This window comes from Narcine bancroftii, chromosome 5 (genome assembly GCF_036971445.1).
Source record: "Narcine bancroftii isolate sNarBan1 chromosome 5, sNarBan1.hap1, whole genome shotgun sequence".
NCBI classification, from domain to species: Eukaryota; Metazoa; Chordata; class Chondrichthyes; order Torpediniformes; family Narcinidae; genus Narcine; species Narcine bancroftii.
In genome coordinates, this window is record NC_091473.1 from 253,548,054 (window position 1) to 253,564,742 (window position 16,689).

Below are 16,689 nucleotides of genomic sequence, written 5' to 3' on the forward strand. Positions count from 1 at the left end.
GGAGCATCTTCACCCCATATCAGAGATGAAGGCACCAGTTCAGCACCAACTGCTTATGGGCCATTTAACAATGAGAAAAATCCAGACATCAGGATATCACTCGGTGGAAAAAACAAATATTCAGTGGCTATCTCCTGTCTGTTAGGTCCTCGTCATGACCTTTTGCATCTGAAGTTGCACAATAATTTATCAAAAGTACAGAGAAAGGAAGTTATTTTTCATCCATGGAAACTTCAGAAACAGACAACAGTTAACAACTGGAAGCACTTAATTTTCTCTTCCTTCTACACACCAAACAACATTAACGTTTAACTTTGTAGTCATGCTTGTCAGAGCAGAGGATCACAAATGGACAAAGATCGACACCAAGCTCATATTTGGGTGCTAGATGACAAAGGGTTTGCTTAATTTAAATATGCAACACAGTACCCTAATTAACCTACAATCCCCTCCCCCAGGAAACCAGAGGAAAACCGACAGACAACGTACAAACAGAGCTGGATTCGAACCCAAGTCGCTTGCACTGTAATGGCGTTGCTGTACTAACCCTGCCACCCTAAAGTGGGCTTTAGCCTATTTTACAAGGGAAGATTCTGGAGCTCAAAGTCTCGCCTGCTGAAGGCAGAGCCATTAAAAAAAAATCTTCCCTTTTCAGAGAGACCATGATTGGTTCATTCCATTTATATAATCCAACCAAATCTTCTGGTTGCACAACAGAATTGGGCCCACTCTGTATTGTGAATGATAATTTCCTCCCCCCCACCGCCCACCAAAGTTGTCTGGCACTCACTTTAGAGTTTGTGGGCAGAACATGTATCATTAATGATAGGGCCCCAGGAAGTATTGAAGACCAAGGAACCTTGATGTCCAACAATCCCTGAAGGTGGCAGCATAGGTAGAGAGGATGGCACAAAGACAAAGGATGGTTGCCTTCAATAGTCTGTGTATGGACTACAGGAGTCTTGAGACCTTGGTACAACCTTACAAGGCTTTGGTTAAACCATAGCGAGAATACAGAGCACAGCTCTGGTTACCACAGAAGAGAGAGAAAATGTGGATAACACTGGAGATAGTAGGTTAACCACAATGTTATCTGGGACAAGGAGAGACCGGATTAGTTTTCCTTGGATCAGAGACAGCATCTACACGTGGAATACAAAATTATGAGATGGTGAAGAACATTGTTCCTCTTGGCAGAGGTGTCTCGGACTCCAAGAGTAGATTTCGACAGGGAAGATTCTGCAGACGGAGAGTGGTTCTGATGTGGAGTGCGGTGTCTGAGAAGCCGCGGAGGCAAAATTTTGGCCAAAATCTAGATGAGGACTTGAATGACCAAGATGTGACAAACTATGGACCAAGTGTTGCCAAATGGGAGTAGTGTAGATGGGTTCTTAATATTCAGCGAGCACCGAGGAGCCCATGTTTGTGCTGTATGAAGTGAAACAAAGTCTGAAGATGCTGGGGGAAAGTGCAATACACAAAAATGCTGGTCTACGCAGCCGCCACAGAAAGTAAAGGGTAACCAATGTTTAGGGCCTGGGCCCTTCATTCCTGGTACCTTAAGCATTTCATAGTGAAGGGAGTGGAGAGCATGAAGTTCCTTGGAGTTCACTTAACAAATGACCTATCCTGGACACACCAACTCCTCACTTGTCAGGAAGGCGTCACTGTAACGGCACTTCCTTCGAAGGCAGATGCAAAAAAAGGCAACCAGCCACCATCCTGGTTGGCTGCATCACAATGTAATTTGGTGTAGAGCGCCAGATCGGAGGTCAATCCACAAGGACCATGAAAGCAGCAGAGGGGATCACTGGGGTCTCCCTTCCCCATCCATGTTACTTACTGAGATTGTTGCTTCATGCAAAAATCAGTGAGAACCCTACCACCCTGCACATAGCATCTTCCAACTACCCCCAGAGAAAGAGGTACAGAAGTATCGGAGCAGCACCACCAGCTGAGGAACAACTTCTTCCCACAGGCAGTGAGATTGCCGAACTGCTAACAACTCCATGACTCTCCAGTTTATTAATTTTATTTTAATACAGACACAAGAGCCAAAATATGCCATTCAGCCCATCGAGTCTGCTCCGCTATTCAGTCATGAGCTGATCCATTTTCTCACTTAGCCCCACTGCCCGGCCTTCTCCCCATAACATTTGATGCACTGGCTAATCAAGAACACATTAATCTCTGTACTGTGCATCTGTCGTTTGTGTCATCTATACATGTGCGTTATGCACTGTTCTGCATCATTTCGTTGGGTTCTACAGGTACAATTAGATGACAAACAAACGTGAATTGATCCACATGACTTAACAAGCAATAACAAGAGCTTCACTTGCTGCACAAGTCCCAGATTTTTAAAAAAGACCAGGACAGAGATTCGCTGCTTACACAACTCGAATGCCAATGCTACAGGTCCCAGCACCATCTCCAATGGCTTCACAAATTCAAACACTCTGTGCGCGCGCGTGCACGCAGCTTTGCTGCGGTGCATCATGATAACCTTGCGTAATTTGGGGATGGAAATAGCAGACAACATTTTAACATCGAGTGCAGTGGAACCAGAGCAACCATGCACAAGGTGTCAGATGCTCACAACTGTTGTCATTCCAAAATCCCAACAGTACCAAACATAGCCCATGACAATTCAAAAAACCAGCCGGAGTTAAACTGCGTCATGAAAAAAAATCTCCACCAAATGCCAGTACCTTGGAGTATTTTGGAAGCAAGATAGAACCATTAAGATGTGCACTGGGTAACACACAAGATAATGCTTTCACTTCCAAGCTATGACAGCAAAAATAATTTCATTTTCCTTCTGGCAAATGTACTCAAATGCTATCATTGCCTAGAGCTACGTAAATGTCCTCAATTCTCGTGCATTTTCCATCAGTACAAGGTTACAGATCGAACTGTGTGCAACCAGCAACATTTTAATAACCAGACTCTAGCGGTAAGGAAGAGCACATCAATGACGTAGTACTGTATCTCAAAGATATCAATAAGATAGAGAGTATGCAGAGAAGATTGACTAAGATGTTGCCCAGACTTCAGGAACCAAGTTACAGGGAAAGGTTAAACCAGATAGTACTTTATTCTCTGGAACATAGAAGAATGAGGGGAGATGTGAGAGAGGTATTTAAAATGATGAGTGGATCGACAGAGTAAATGTAGATAGGCTTTTTCCACTGAGGGGAGGTAAGATGCAAACCAGAGGACATGGGTCAAGGGTGAAAGGGGAAAAGTTTAGGGGGAAAACATGAGGGGGAACTTCACACAAAGTGGTGGGAGTGTGGAATGAGCTGCCAGCTGAACTTTAACATTTAAGAAGAATTTGGACAGGTACATGGATGGAAGGGGTTTGGAGGGATCTGGACTGGATGCAGATCAGTGGGACTAGGCAAAAATAAAAATGGTTTGGCACAGATTAGAAGGGCTGAAGGGGCCGGATTCTGTGCTCTGATGTTTTATGACTGTTAGATAAGAGATCTCCTTAACATGAGTGAAGTACAGAAGTCTGCAGATGCTGTGATTGTAGCAAAAACATGGAAATGCTGGAGGATCTCAGGAGGTCTTGCAGCGTCCACAGGAGGTCAAGATCTACAACCAATGTTTCAGTCCTGAGCCCTTCCTCAAGGCAAGAGTAAAAAGCAGGTAGGCATCTGAATTAAAAGGTTGAATGGAAGGGAAGAATGGGCAGGGGGAGGAGTACAGGGCAACAGACAAAAGGTGTTAACTGGGCATGGACAGGAGCGAGGAAAGGTGAGAATTAATCGGGGAGGCAGAGCTGAGGAAAAGGAGAGCGGGTACAGGAGAGAGGGAGTGAGACAGCTGGGGAAAAAGAGAAATAGAGATAGATGAAGGTGGGGGCTAACAGAAACAGGAGAAGTTGATGTTAATGCAATGCAGTTGAAAGGGGACCACCTGTTAAATAAACAGCTTTGTTCTTACAGGATATTAAAGTTAAAGAGTGAAAAATATCCAAAAAGCAGAACACACGGTGATGGTCAAAAGGGTCAGTTGTTTGCCCAATTATGGAATCACATTCCTGGAATTTACTCCGGTTGAGATAAACATGCACAGGATTCTCCAATGAGGGCTACACAAGCAAAAACTGCAAACGTTGGAAATCCAACTAAAAATGCCAGCAGGTCAGACAGCATCTGTGAAGAGTGAAACAGTTAACGCTTCACATCAATAACCTACGAGAAGTGGGAGGAAAAAATAGAGACACAAGAGACTGCAGAAGCTGAAATCCAGAGCAAAAACTGCTGGAGGAACTCAGCAGGTGAGGAGGCATCCACGGAGGGAAACAGGTTTTGGGTCAAAACCCTGCTTCAAGAGCAAGAGCTAAGACTGTATTCAAGAGGGGAGTGGTGGTTAGTATGTGACAGGTAGAGTGAGAAAGGGTGAAGGATGACAAACAGTTAGAGGACTGGTTGCATCGCTGTCTGGTACAGAGTGTCAATGCCTTTCTTTGGCTTGGCTTCGCGGACGAAGTATTATGGAGGGGGTAAAAAGTCCACGTCAGCTGCAGGCTCGTTTGTGGCTGACAAGTCCAATGCGGGACAGGCAGACACGGTTGCAGCGGCTGCAGGGGAAAATTGGTGGGTTGGGGTTGGGTGTTGGGTTTTTCCTCCTTTGCCTTTTGTCAGTGAGGTGGGCTCTGCGGTCTTCTTCAAAGGAGGTTGCTGCCCGCCAAACTGTGAGGCGCCAAGATGCACGGTTTGAGGCGTTATCAGCCCACTGGCGGTGGTCAATGTGGCAGGCACCAAGAGATTTCTTTAGGCAGTCCTTGTACCTTTAGGGTTAGGGTTAGGGTTACAGAGTGTCAATGCACAGGACAGCAAAAAGGCTAGAGAGTTGCGAACTCAGCCAGCACTGTCATGGGCATCAGTCTTCACTCCATCGAGGACATCTACAAGAGGCAGTGTCTCAAGAAAGCAGCCTCCATCCTCAAGGACCCCCACCACCCAGGCCATGCCCTCTTCACACTGCTACCATAGGGAAGGAGGTCCAGGAGCCTCACCGCTCTGCCATCAGATTTCTGAATAGACAATGAACTACGAAGTCTACCTCACTTTTCTCTTGCACCAATTTATTTTCTCTATGTACATTTATGAAATGTAATTTATTACAATTTGCATATCTGCAAGGCACAACAAGGCTGCCAAAACCAACAAATTTCTTAACAGATGTTTGTAATAATAAACCTGATTCTGACAGGTGAAAGCAGCATCTGACTGTGTGGCCAGACACTATTCCAATGCTACTACAAATTTGCCAATGACATCACAGTCGTCGGCAGAATCACAGCAGGCATAAAGGGAGATAGATCAACTCGCTGAGTGGTGTCACACCAACAACCTTGCACTCAATGTTAGCAAAACCAAAGAGGATTGTGGACTTCAGGTGAAAATCAGAACACAATCCAATTCTCAGAGGGCTCACTAGTGGAAAGGGTCAAGAACTTCAAATTCCTGGGTCTCAACATCTGCAATGATCTTTCCTGGGGCCTCCATGTCGATGCAATCACAAAGAAGGCTCGCCAGTGACAATACTTTGAGGAGATTTGTTTATGTCACCAAAGACTCCAATCTCTACAGGTGTACTGTGGAGAACATTCTGGCCGGTTGCATCACTGTCTGGTACAGAGGGACCAACGCTCAGGACGAGGAAAAAAACTCCAAAGAATTGTTAACTCGGCCCACGACATCACGGGCACCAGACTTCACTCCATTGAGGACATCTACAAGAGGCAGTGTCTTAAGAAAGCAAATTATCCTCAAAGACCCCCACTACCCAGGACATGGCCTCTTCACTCTGCTACTATCGGGAAGGAGGTACAGGAGTTGAAAGACGAGCACTCAGTGGCACAAAGACAGCTTCTTCCCCGCTGCCATCAGATCCCTGAATGATCAATGAACCACAGGCACTGCCTGACTGACTTTTCAAGCACCATTTTTAGTTCTTCCTGTAAGGTGGTTTAGATGAATGTTTGCCCTGTGATGCTGCCGCAAAACAACGAGTTTCATGACTTGTTCGTGACAATAATTCTGAAGCAGACAAAGGAAATAATGAGTCCAATAGAGCTATACAAACATTTCTAGTTCACGTGTCCCTGGAGGAAGCAATCTGCCACCCTGATCCGTGCTATCCAATATGACAAGACCTTGCACTGCTCAAAGCTTCGTACAAGGACAATAAAGGTTGGCTTCTGTAATCAATAGGATGTACAAAAGGTGGCAAAACCTACTTGGCAGAATCCATTGGCAAAATAGCTCTGGAGTGGTGCTGGCCAACATTCATTCCTCAGCCCACATCCAAAACAATTATTTATTCAATCCAAGTGCAGGACCCTGCTGCGAGAATTTGGCTCAGGGTCTCCCACACACAACTCCCAAATCTACAGCATCTTTCATGCCTTACAGGACAACCACATGCACCATTAAATTCAGCGCACTGCAGGAGAAACACTGACAGCAACAAGACCCCGAATTGATTATTGCTGTGAACACCAAGCGGCAGTGAAGAGTGGGCTATCCGGGAAAGTCAAGCCACACTGAAGTACAGCAGCAAATGCAATAACAAGAGAGCAGAGTGTGGGGAGGACAGTGTATGGCTTTACAACTATCTCAAAGCATCCAAGTCGCAAGGTTGCCAGGTGGAGCTTGCAAGGGTTGCCCCTCTCCAACCACATCCTGGGATTTACAAACAAGTATTTCTTTGTTCTCTTCCATCTGTCAGAGTTGCTCGTTAACCAAGAAAAGTGATAAACAAGTCATCATCGCTCAAAGTGTTCACACTAGAGAAATGATAGACATCAACTGGCTCATCTCCTTGATCAGACACCCAAGCCTTGGAAAGGGGCAATTCCATCCTCACTCCCAATCCTTGCACTAATCTTACTGGAAGTGTGAAGTTGACAAGGTAACACACCAACTTCGAGCTTGGCTTCAAGAACAAGGATGCAATGCCATTCCCCAGGTGGGTTCAGCTATAGGTCATGGCTGAGCCAAGACAATACCCCCATCTTTGCTCCACTTCCCTCAATGCTGGTGGCCAAAAATGGTCAGCATTTATAAAGATCCATTGACCCATCAACAGCCCAATTTCTACCATCCTTGTTCTCTCCATCTTCACTAAATAACAGTTAGCAGGAAGTAGAAATTTTGCCTGGCCCACAGGAACAAGAATCATAGGGTTGTACCTGATTGTCATGTATGTACTGACGATAAATCTGAACTTTGAAGAAGTCAATCACGTACTGTATTCACATTGTGGACTCCCAAAGCCAACAGAAATAGCTTCTCCCCATCTACCTCATTAGATCTGATACCTTGAAAGCATTGATAATCCCTTCTAATTAACAGGAATACAAGCCCAAATTGTGCTTTGTAATGAAATTCTTTGAATACAAGTCTCCGCCTGACACTCCACGCCAGACCCCCACATCATAAGAAATGGGCCATTGGATCTGTTGCGCCGGTTCTGCCATTCAATGAGATCGTGTCTGTTCTAAAACCAGTCATCTTCACCAAGATTATGGGGTTCCTCATTACAACACCGTGAATTTCAAACTACTAATTTTCTTACCTCACTGTCTAAGTGAGCAGAATGTTCACAAATAGACTGGAATAAAGGACCGCGAAATAGAAAACAAAGCAGAGTACTGACCTACGCAGCGAACATAATCAACCCTTGAAAAACTAAACCAAAATTCTGAATAGGATTTGTACACCACAACAGTTTAACAAACACACAATGAGAGAAAAATAAAAGCACCAGGTGATAGACACTTCCCAGTAGCGAACCATTTCAGTTCTGCGTCACACTCTGTCCATAGGTTCATGGACTCTTCCAACAAGACCATCTGGAGGAACAACACCCAATTTTCTGTCTGGGTCCTCTCCAGCCAGATGGCATTAACGTCGACTTTCCTGGTTTATGCTAACCTGCCCTCCATTCCCCCTCCCTTCCCTCGGACAGATCTCCACCCCCTTCCCCCTCTATTCACCCAGCCATCCCTCCTCCCCTTGCTCGCTGCTGTACTCCCTCTCCCTTCCTTCTCCCCTATCACCTCCTGCCTTTGCAACCATGCTCCCCCCATTACCCTTTTATTCAGATGCCCATTGATATTTTTCCATACCTTGATGAAGGGCTCAAACCCGAAACATCAGTTATTTATATAAAGGACACTGACCGTTTGACCTGCTGAGTTTCTCCAGCTTAGAGTTTTTACGGTGTCTGCAGACTTCTGCGTTTTACTTCCAAATAAATATTATAATTATCTACCAATCATAATCCTCATGTTACTTTAAAAAGAATTTAGCAACCAAAGATCACAAGCATTCTCAAGAACCATTCATGGTTCGACCAAACCATGCGGGTCCTTGCTGATTCTGCGCTCCAAGAGACACCTTCGCAATAACACATTCTTTCCAATAATTTATTTCTGTTAAGTCCCCAATTAACTGTGTTAATTAGGATAGGTTGAGAGGGCCAATCGCAGACAGGAATTGTCTGGGCAAGATGGGCCGAAGGCCCTGTTTCCACACTGTGTGATTCTAACGGAGTCATTCTCTGCCTTTTTGAGGCTCTGATCCCCTATAGGATTCTGCTCAAAGTTTATGGGCCCACTTTTCCTGTGAAGTAGCCATGTTGTTGGTTCTTCTCCTCTTCTATCATACCGGCTACATAAAAGGCGTATTTATGTTATTGTGGGGTGAAAAGAAAATGAGGCTTTACTCAAATGTGCTGTCTTCCTCTCTCCTCCTCCGCCCCCCCCCCACCCCGAGAAGGCCAGACCATTAAATGCTGACATTCCATGCCAAATGAAGGTGCTTTTCACATGGCAGAATAAATTTTTCCCCCAAGCAGTAACTTTCTTAAACCCAAGTGAGCCGCAAACAAAATAAATTGTAGTTACTTTGTTTTTGTGCAATGATAGTCCCATTTAAATAGATTTGACCCCCCCCCCCAACATTTCTGTGGTCTCCTAGGGCAGAAGGATAGAAAATAGGGCTGATTGGCCTCCTCTTGCACCACCATTCAACATTATCATGGCTCACCATACAACTTCAGTCCCCTATTCCTGCTGTCTCTCCTTTAGCCACAACCAACTCCCTTTGGAATATATCTAATGAACCAGCCACAACAACATTCTGTGGTAGGGAGTCCCATGTTAACAGGTGTCCGCGCAAAGAAGTTTCTCTGCACTTCAGCCCTCATCCTTCAACAGCGACCCCCTTGCCCAGGATTTCCCATCATCAGGGACCATCTTCCTGTCTAGTCCTGTCAGAAGTCATCTCCATGAGATTCCCTCTCATTCTTCTAAACTCTAACGAGTTCCATTCTCCTCGTCTATCTTCAAATGTCAGTCCTACCATCCCAGGCATCAGACTGTGGAAACTTTGCTCCACTATCCGACACGTCCCCTAGTTTCCAAACTTTCAAACCCTTTCTGCCAAACTTCCATGATCAATGCAGGACATCCTCAACTCCAACTGATGCTCTCAGTCATTTCTCCCCACCTTCCTCTCCGGATAATTATTTGCCACATACAGAACAGATACAAAGACTTCAGTGGGAAGATTCTATAGAATCAAAAGTCAAACAAAAAAATTATTCCAAACGAGAGCCAAGATTTAGTCAACAGTTCTACTTCAAAAGAAAACATCTTGGCTTTGGAGGCAGTGCAGAGGAGGTTCACCAGGAAGGCTCCAGAAAGGAGGGGATGAGCTTACGAAGAGAGACTGAGTGGCTTGGGACCATATTGGAGTTTAGAAGAATGAAAGGAAATCATATGGAAATGAAAAGAATTGGGAATATAATAGAGAAGACTGAAGCAGGGAGGTTGTTTCCACTGGCAAGTGAGACATGACCTCAAGATTCTAGGGAGTAGATTTAAGACAGACAAGGAGGAATTGCTTCTCCCAGAGAGTGGTGGAATTCTCTGCCCAATGAAGCAGTAGAGGATGCTTCATTGAACAAATTTAAGGAATGGATAGGCAGATTTTGAAGAGGGAAATTCATGGTTTATGGGGAACAAGCAGGTAGGTGGAGCTGAGTCCACAGACAGATCAACCATGACCTTGTTGAATACCAGAGCAGGCACGATAGGCCGGGTGGTCAACTCCTGCTTTGATTGATATGAAAGTACCAATTTGAGCAGAATGCAGAGTCCTGAGCACTCGGACACAGACTTTAGATAGAACGTTACAGCACAGAAACAGGCCCTCTTGTCTACCATACTACTATTCTGCCTTGTCCCACTGACCCAGTCCATAGCCCTCCATACCTTTCCCATTCATCTACCCGTCGAGATTCTCCTTGCATGTTAAAATTTGAGCCTGCATTCACCCCTTCAGCTGGCAGCTTGTTTTGCACTCCCACCACTCTCTGTGTGAAGATGTTCCCCCTAAACTTTTCTCCTTTCACCCTTCACTCATGTCCTCAAGTTTGTACCTCACCGACCCTCAAAAAGCCGATCTACATTTGTTGTCTATCCCCCTTGATCTTTGCACCGAAAGAGTGGGCAGTGCAGAGTTAAAGAGCTCATCTTGTTTCAAGCACAGGCCACACATCATTCTATTTTAGGCCAAATCTACTCAGTGGGCAAAGCAGCCCCACTAATGGGATAAAACAAGTGAGAGGCACATGGCAGCTCAGATAACCCAACGTATATCATTGTATACAGGCAATACAGCTGGATACACTTCAATAACACAGACTAGCTGTGGTATGAAAGCACAGCATCACCAATACATGGGGTTGGCAGCAGGCAGCATAACGATAAATTGACTGGACCAGCACCCAGTTCCAAAACAGCGTCAGAGAGACAAGTTTAAAATCGTTCCAGGCTTCTGGAGAATCCAAATGTAATAAATTAAATGCAATTTAAAAGCTACTCTCAGTAATTGTAATTTTAAAAAAAACCACCAGATTTTCACAAAGACCCAACCCATGTACTAATATTACTGAGGGAAGGGAATGTCTTAATCGCCCAGTCTGGTCCAGACATGAAGTACGAGTGACGTGAACAAGTAAAATAACACAAATTAATTTTCTAACAAAGGGATGAACACAATGTCAAATGAAGGGTGCTGAGGGCAAGAAGCTACCCTCCCACCCCCCCCCCCCCCAAAGGGCCTCGGATGCTTGAGGCTTCCTGATCATGTGAGGCTCGAATCTGGAGCTCGCGTGGCCGACGGACGGAACAGGAGTCTGTGCGGCTGCAGAAGTGCTGAAGGCAAATCCACGAACACTCAGCATGCTCTTTCTCTCGTACTGCCAGGGGCGCAGGGTGACACTAATGGTAACTCTGCCTTACAGCAGCCAGAAGGCAATTTTATGTCATTATTACACGTTTTGAACTATTACATGAGAATAAATAAATCTTGATTCTCAAATGGTGAACCTCAGGTAGAAAATGAAGGAAACAGGCCATATCCCAGGTAGGTGACTAACAGAGAATTAGTCCCAGACAAATCCCATACACCCCTGCACCATGCCTGGCAGACAGCCATCTTCAAGCTATACAGTGACACCTGTGGGAAAGAAACCACAGGAGCAGCTAGAACAGAACAAGTTGATCCCTCAACATTCTAAATTGAAAATTGTATATAGATTTAATGCCAAAGTGAACCTCTTTTGTCCACTTGAGAAATACAAGTAAAGAAGCCATTAAAACAAGTTAGAGCTTTGATCATTATCTGCTTGTTTTATTTCTGGTCATTATAAATGATGATGGATATTGGATTCGTTTTGTTCCAATGAAACAGATTAAAATTTCCTCCAAGATCTTAACTTCCACAGCAACCCCCATGGGTATCAGCTGTTACAACAAAGCTCTTAAGGATAAACTTTAGACCACAAGACACAGGAGGAGAAATAGGACATTGAGCCCCTCGAGACTGCCCCACCACTCAATCATGAGCGGATCAGTTTCCCCACTTAGCCCCACTACCTGGCCTTCTCCCCATAACCTTTGATGCCCTGGCTAATCAAGAACCTGCCAATCTGTCTTAAATACACCCAATGACCCGGCCTCCACAACTGCCTATGGCAACAAATTCCCCAGATTCTCCAGCCTCTGGATGATGAAATTCCTCCCTCTCCTACTCTACATTCTCCCATTTCCAATAAAAGGCAAAAGGTTAAGTTGTATTATTTTAAAAATCAACTAATTATAGTACTTTTGGCTGCTTAGACTGTTAGCTATTCAGCTCAGGAAATAATGTAAAAAAAATTACAATCAAATTAATGATTCCAGTTGGATCCAAACAGGAAACAAAGAATTTTCAGCTCGATTTAATATACTCTGTCGTCTAGATGCAGACCAGATGATAATAGTTTTACACTCATAGTGGTGTAATGTTGATACAAAAGCTAACCAATACTGTATTTGAAACCTGAAATGCAATACAGGTGCGTTGTGGAAAGTATACCAACTGCTTGCATCACAGCCTGCATTGGAAACTCAAGGGCTCAGGATCACAGAGAGTAGCAAACGTAGCCAAGTCCATCAAAGGCTCCAACCTCCCACCCACTTGCAGACTTCTAAGCAAGGTCCTGGCTCAAGATGGCAGCCAGGATCATAAAGAACCCCCAATCACCCTGGTCGCAACCTCTTCTCAACTGCTCCCTTCAGCCAGAAAGCCCAGCACCTCCAGGTTTCTTTTCCAACAGCCATCAGGCTCTTGAATGACCCCTTATCACACTAATCACGGACTGATCCGACACCACCAAAGGACTGTCTGCATGACATCTTGCACAAGGATTTCCAGGATTATTTATAATCGATGTATTTATTGTCCTTTTTAAATTCTATTTTTTAAATAAATACTTGTCCGTCTGCAGCAAGAATTTCAGTGCACAATGTACACGTCAAGCCATTTTTACTTTTCCACCTACAGAATTTAAATACAACAGACAAAATGACTGCCGAGTATTTTAATTTGAAAAGCTCAGTCAGAATACTTCTGAGAGTGATCGAGCCCAGAACAGGACCTTCTGCCCATCCAGACCATAGTATTCTAATCCCATTTGCCTACACTTGGCCAGCATCCCCCCCCCCAACTCCCTCCTATCCACAAATCTCGTAGTGGCAACATTTCCTCTCGGGAATGCTCTGAAATCAGTCTCCTCTCACCGCACTGGCGTCTAAACAGTTAACACAGTGCACTTCTAATCATCCCCACATCTAACATTAATGACTTTGAATATTTACTGTGCTTGGACACAAGTCAACGCATTATCTCAGGTAGAAAATGATGCAAGCTGCCCACATCCTAGGGTTTTTGGGGGGGGGGGGGGCGAAGATCATCAGGTATGAGTCCCAGACAAAACCCCACACCACCTTGCGTCGTGCTGAACAGAGAGTCAAGGTGTGCAATGAGCCATCAGCTTCTCAGATGCTCCACGCAGGATGGTTCAACTCCTCCAACGCTGGAGAGCCCATTGTCAGCAGGGAAGGTTACCCTGCCAACAGAGGTGGCCCATTTCAGTATTTTTGTAACATCCTTTCCCAACTGATTAGGCAGTGGATTGTCAGTGTCACCGTGAACACCGAGAAGGGGTGGGGGAAGAGAGGACATTTCAGACAGGTATGTGGGTGGAATAGGTTTAGAGGTACATGGGGCAAGCGCAGGCAAAAAGGGCAGTGTGGGCACTTTTGTGTGCCTGGGTGGGGCCAGAACCCGGGTTCTCTCTCCCAGCTCCCCGCTGTAGAGAATGCACAGCAACTCGGCGTTCAAATCCAGCCCTGCATCTCGTCAGGTGCATTGGAAAGAAACACCCCCCCCCCCCCAACCACCACCCACCACCACCTGGGGAAGGAAGGAAGGAAGGGAGGGGAGTCTCACCCTGGAAGGGTGGCGTTTGGGCTCCTTTGGGTGAACATGGTTGGCAGAGAAACGAGGACAATCTGTCCGACCAACACCGCACAGGCAGGTGAAACCCTATCCAACCTTCTCTCCCCCCCCTTCCCCCTCTCTCCCCCCCTTCCCCCTCTCTCCCCCCCTTCCCCCTCTCTCCCCCCCTTCCCCCTCTCTCCCCCCCTTCCCCTCTCTCCCCCCCTTCCCCCTCTCTCCCCCCCTTCCCCCTCTCTCCCCCCTTCCCCTCTCTCCCCCCCTTCCCCCTCTCTCCCCCCCTTCCCCCTCTCTCCCCCCCTTCCCCCTCTCTCCCCCCCTTCCCCCTCTCTCCCCCCTTCCCCCTCTCTCCCCCCTTCCCCCTCTCTCCCCCCCTTCCCCCTCTCTCCCCCCTTCCCCCTCTCTCCCCCCTTCCCCCTCTCTCCCCCCCTTCCCCCTCTCTCCCCCCCTTCCCCCTCTCTCCCCCCCTTCCCCTCTCTCCCCCCTTCCCCTCTCTCCCCCCCTTCCCCCTCTCTCCCCCCTTCCCCCTCTCTCCCCCCCTTCCCCCTCTCTCCCCCCCTTCCCCCTCTCTCCCCCCTTCCCCCTCTCTCCCCCCCTTCCCCTCTCTCCCTCCCTTCCCCCTCTCTCCCCCCCTTCCCCCTCTCTCCCTCCCTTTCCCCCTCTCTCCCTCCCTTTCCCCCCTCTCTCCCTCCCTTTCCCCCTCTCTCCCTCCCTTCCCCCCTCTCTCCCTCCTTTTCCCCCCTCTCTCCCTCCCTTTCCCCCCCCTCTCCCTCCCTTTCCCCCCCCTCTCCCTTTCCTCTCTCTCTCTCTCTCTCTCGCTGCACTCTCGGATACCCCGGCGTCGCCCAGCCAAGGATGAAAAGTTAAAGCCAGGCGAGAACTCCCACACGGTCACACATCAGGTTGGGTGGGAGAGGCAACCCCCCCCCCCCCCTTTGAAATACCAGAGGTCCAAGCCTCCTCAAACACACACACACGTGCAAAGCCCGACAGCATCGTCCAGACAAATGCACCTGATCACGACATTCAAGGACACGCGACTGGCCTGTCGATGAAATCGCAGCAAAGCGTGAAGCAAACGATGAGGATCAGCACAGCTGCGAAATATGGAGGGGAAAAGCCCCAAACAGCCTCCACCGACATGACTAGACTTTGCAACACAGTTAAACCCACGCGTTGTTCTTGCAGATACAGTTCGAGCCACAAAGGCTGAAAATCTTTCCTTTTTAAACCCAAAATCCTGCTCGTTTCTGGAATTAAATGCAAAACCACCTGAATCCAATATTCAGAAAGATGGGAAGGTTGAAAGCGACCGTCTGCTGCCAAGTGGCGGAGGTGGACAATCCAGTTACGGGGATCGCAGTTGGGGGGGGGGGGGGGGGGAAGGTTCCCCAACTGAGACAACACTGAGGGGGGAGGGGGACTTGACAGTGAGGGGCTGGGTGTAGTCCAGGGACAGCCCCCCACCCCGGGTCCAGGGGGCAGGGACAGCCCCCCACCCCGGGTCCAGGGGGCAGGGACAGCCCCCCACCCCGGGTCCAGGGGGCAGGGACAGCCCCCCACCCCGGGTCCAGGGGGCAGGGACAGCCCCCCACCCCGGGTCCAGGGGCAGGGACAGCCCCCACCCCGGGTCCAGGGGGCAGGGACAGCCCCCCACCCCGGGTCCAGGGGGCAGGGACAGCCCCCCACCCCGGGTCCAGGGGGCAGGGACAGCCCCCCACCCCGGGTCCAGGGGGCAGGGACAGCCCCCCACCCCGGGTCCAGGGGGCAGGGACAGCCCCCCACCCCGGGTCCAGGGGGCAGGGACAGCCCCCCACCCCGGGTCCAGGGGGCAGGGACAGCCCCCCACCCCGGGTCCAGGGGGCAGGGACAGCCCCCCACCCCGGGGGGGGGGGAATTGCCCCTCCAGTGCAAGCCCCCGCCCCCGCCTCCGGGGAGGGGGGGTTTAATACCTCTCCTCTGCGCTCCACGTCTCAATGCAGTAGCACTTACCCCTGCGCTGCGCCCCGGGCAGCGACGTGGACCAGCCCGGCTTTCCCCTTCGCCTGTGTACCCGGCCAACTGGTGACAGGCGGCGGCACTGTCCCAACAAACAACCCCCCCCCCCCCAGCTCTGCCGGCCTGAAGAGGGGGGAAAACGGTGCTTGCCGCAGCTTCCTAAAAGGGGGGGGGGGGGGGGGGTGGGAAAGAGGGATCCGGGACGGGACCGGGGGAAGGTGGCCCCTCTGCCCTGCCCTTGCCTCGGGATCGGTCACCCCCCCTTCTCTGCAAGCATGCGGGGGTGGGGTGTGAGGGCGAGTGTCCAGCCGCTGTCCGCAGCTCCCCGGCCGCCCAGCCGCTCCGCTCCTCCGCCCGCAACTTAGCGCAGCCCGAGCCAGCCGCACAACCTAGCCCGCTACCCCCGCCTCCTTCCCTCCCCATTGGCCGGCCTTACCTCCCGCTCCACGGGCCGCTCCCTCGGCGCCACTTCCCCTCCCCCCCCCCCCCTTCACGGCGATCCCTCACCAGCCGCCGCTCCGGCCGCTTTTGCCTAATTTATAGCTCCAATTTCCAGCGGAGAAACTCCAAAGGGCAATGGTCAGGGGAGGATTGGCGTGTAGGCCAGCCAATAGGAAAGCAGTGCGGCGGGCTCGCCGTGCCATCCGACCAATCGCGTCGCCCCAACTGGATCAAGTTGGGTTGAGTAGCAAAGGATTGCTATTGCAACAGTGCGGGGGAACTGGGCATGCGCGCCGCGAAAGGTTAGCTGGGAGTTGTCGTTTATCCTCCTGTCGACTCAACAGCGCGGAGCCGGACCCGGACTACAGCTCCCGGT

The 16,689-nt window shown here is 48.9% G+C and overlaps 1 protein-coding gene across 6 annotated transcripts in view; it reads right to left on the minus strand.

Annotated features, from left to right (window-relative positions):
- LOC138765221 (plasma membrane calcium-transporting ATPase 1-like) overlaps window positions 1-16,466 on the minus strand; it is a 249,628-nt gene extending 233,162 nt beyond the window's left edge. For 3 of the 6 annotated variants that reach the window (XM_069942200.1, XM_069942199.1, XM_069942196.1), the window contains exon 1: window positions 16,309-16,413. The gene's annotated coding sequence lies outside the window, so the exon portion shown is untranslated. Of the gene's footprint in view, window positions 1-15,866; window positions 16,242-16,308 lie in introns of those variants that run through there. The other 3 variants (XM_069942198.1, XM_069942201.1, XM_069942197.1) reach the window with 3 other exon arrangements.
- Window positions 16,467-16,689: the final 223 nt, after the last annotated feature.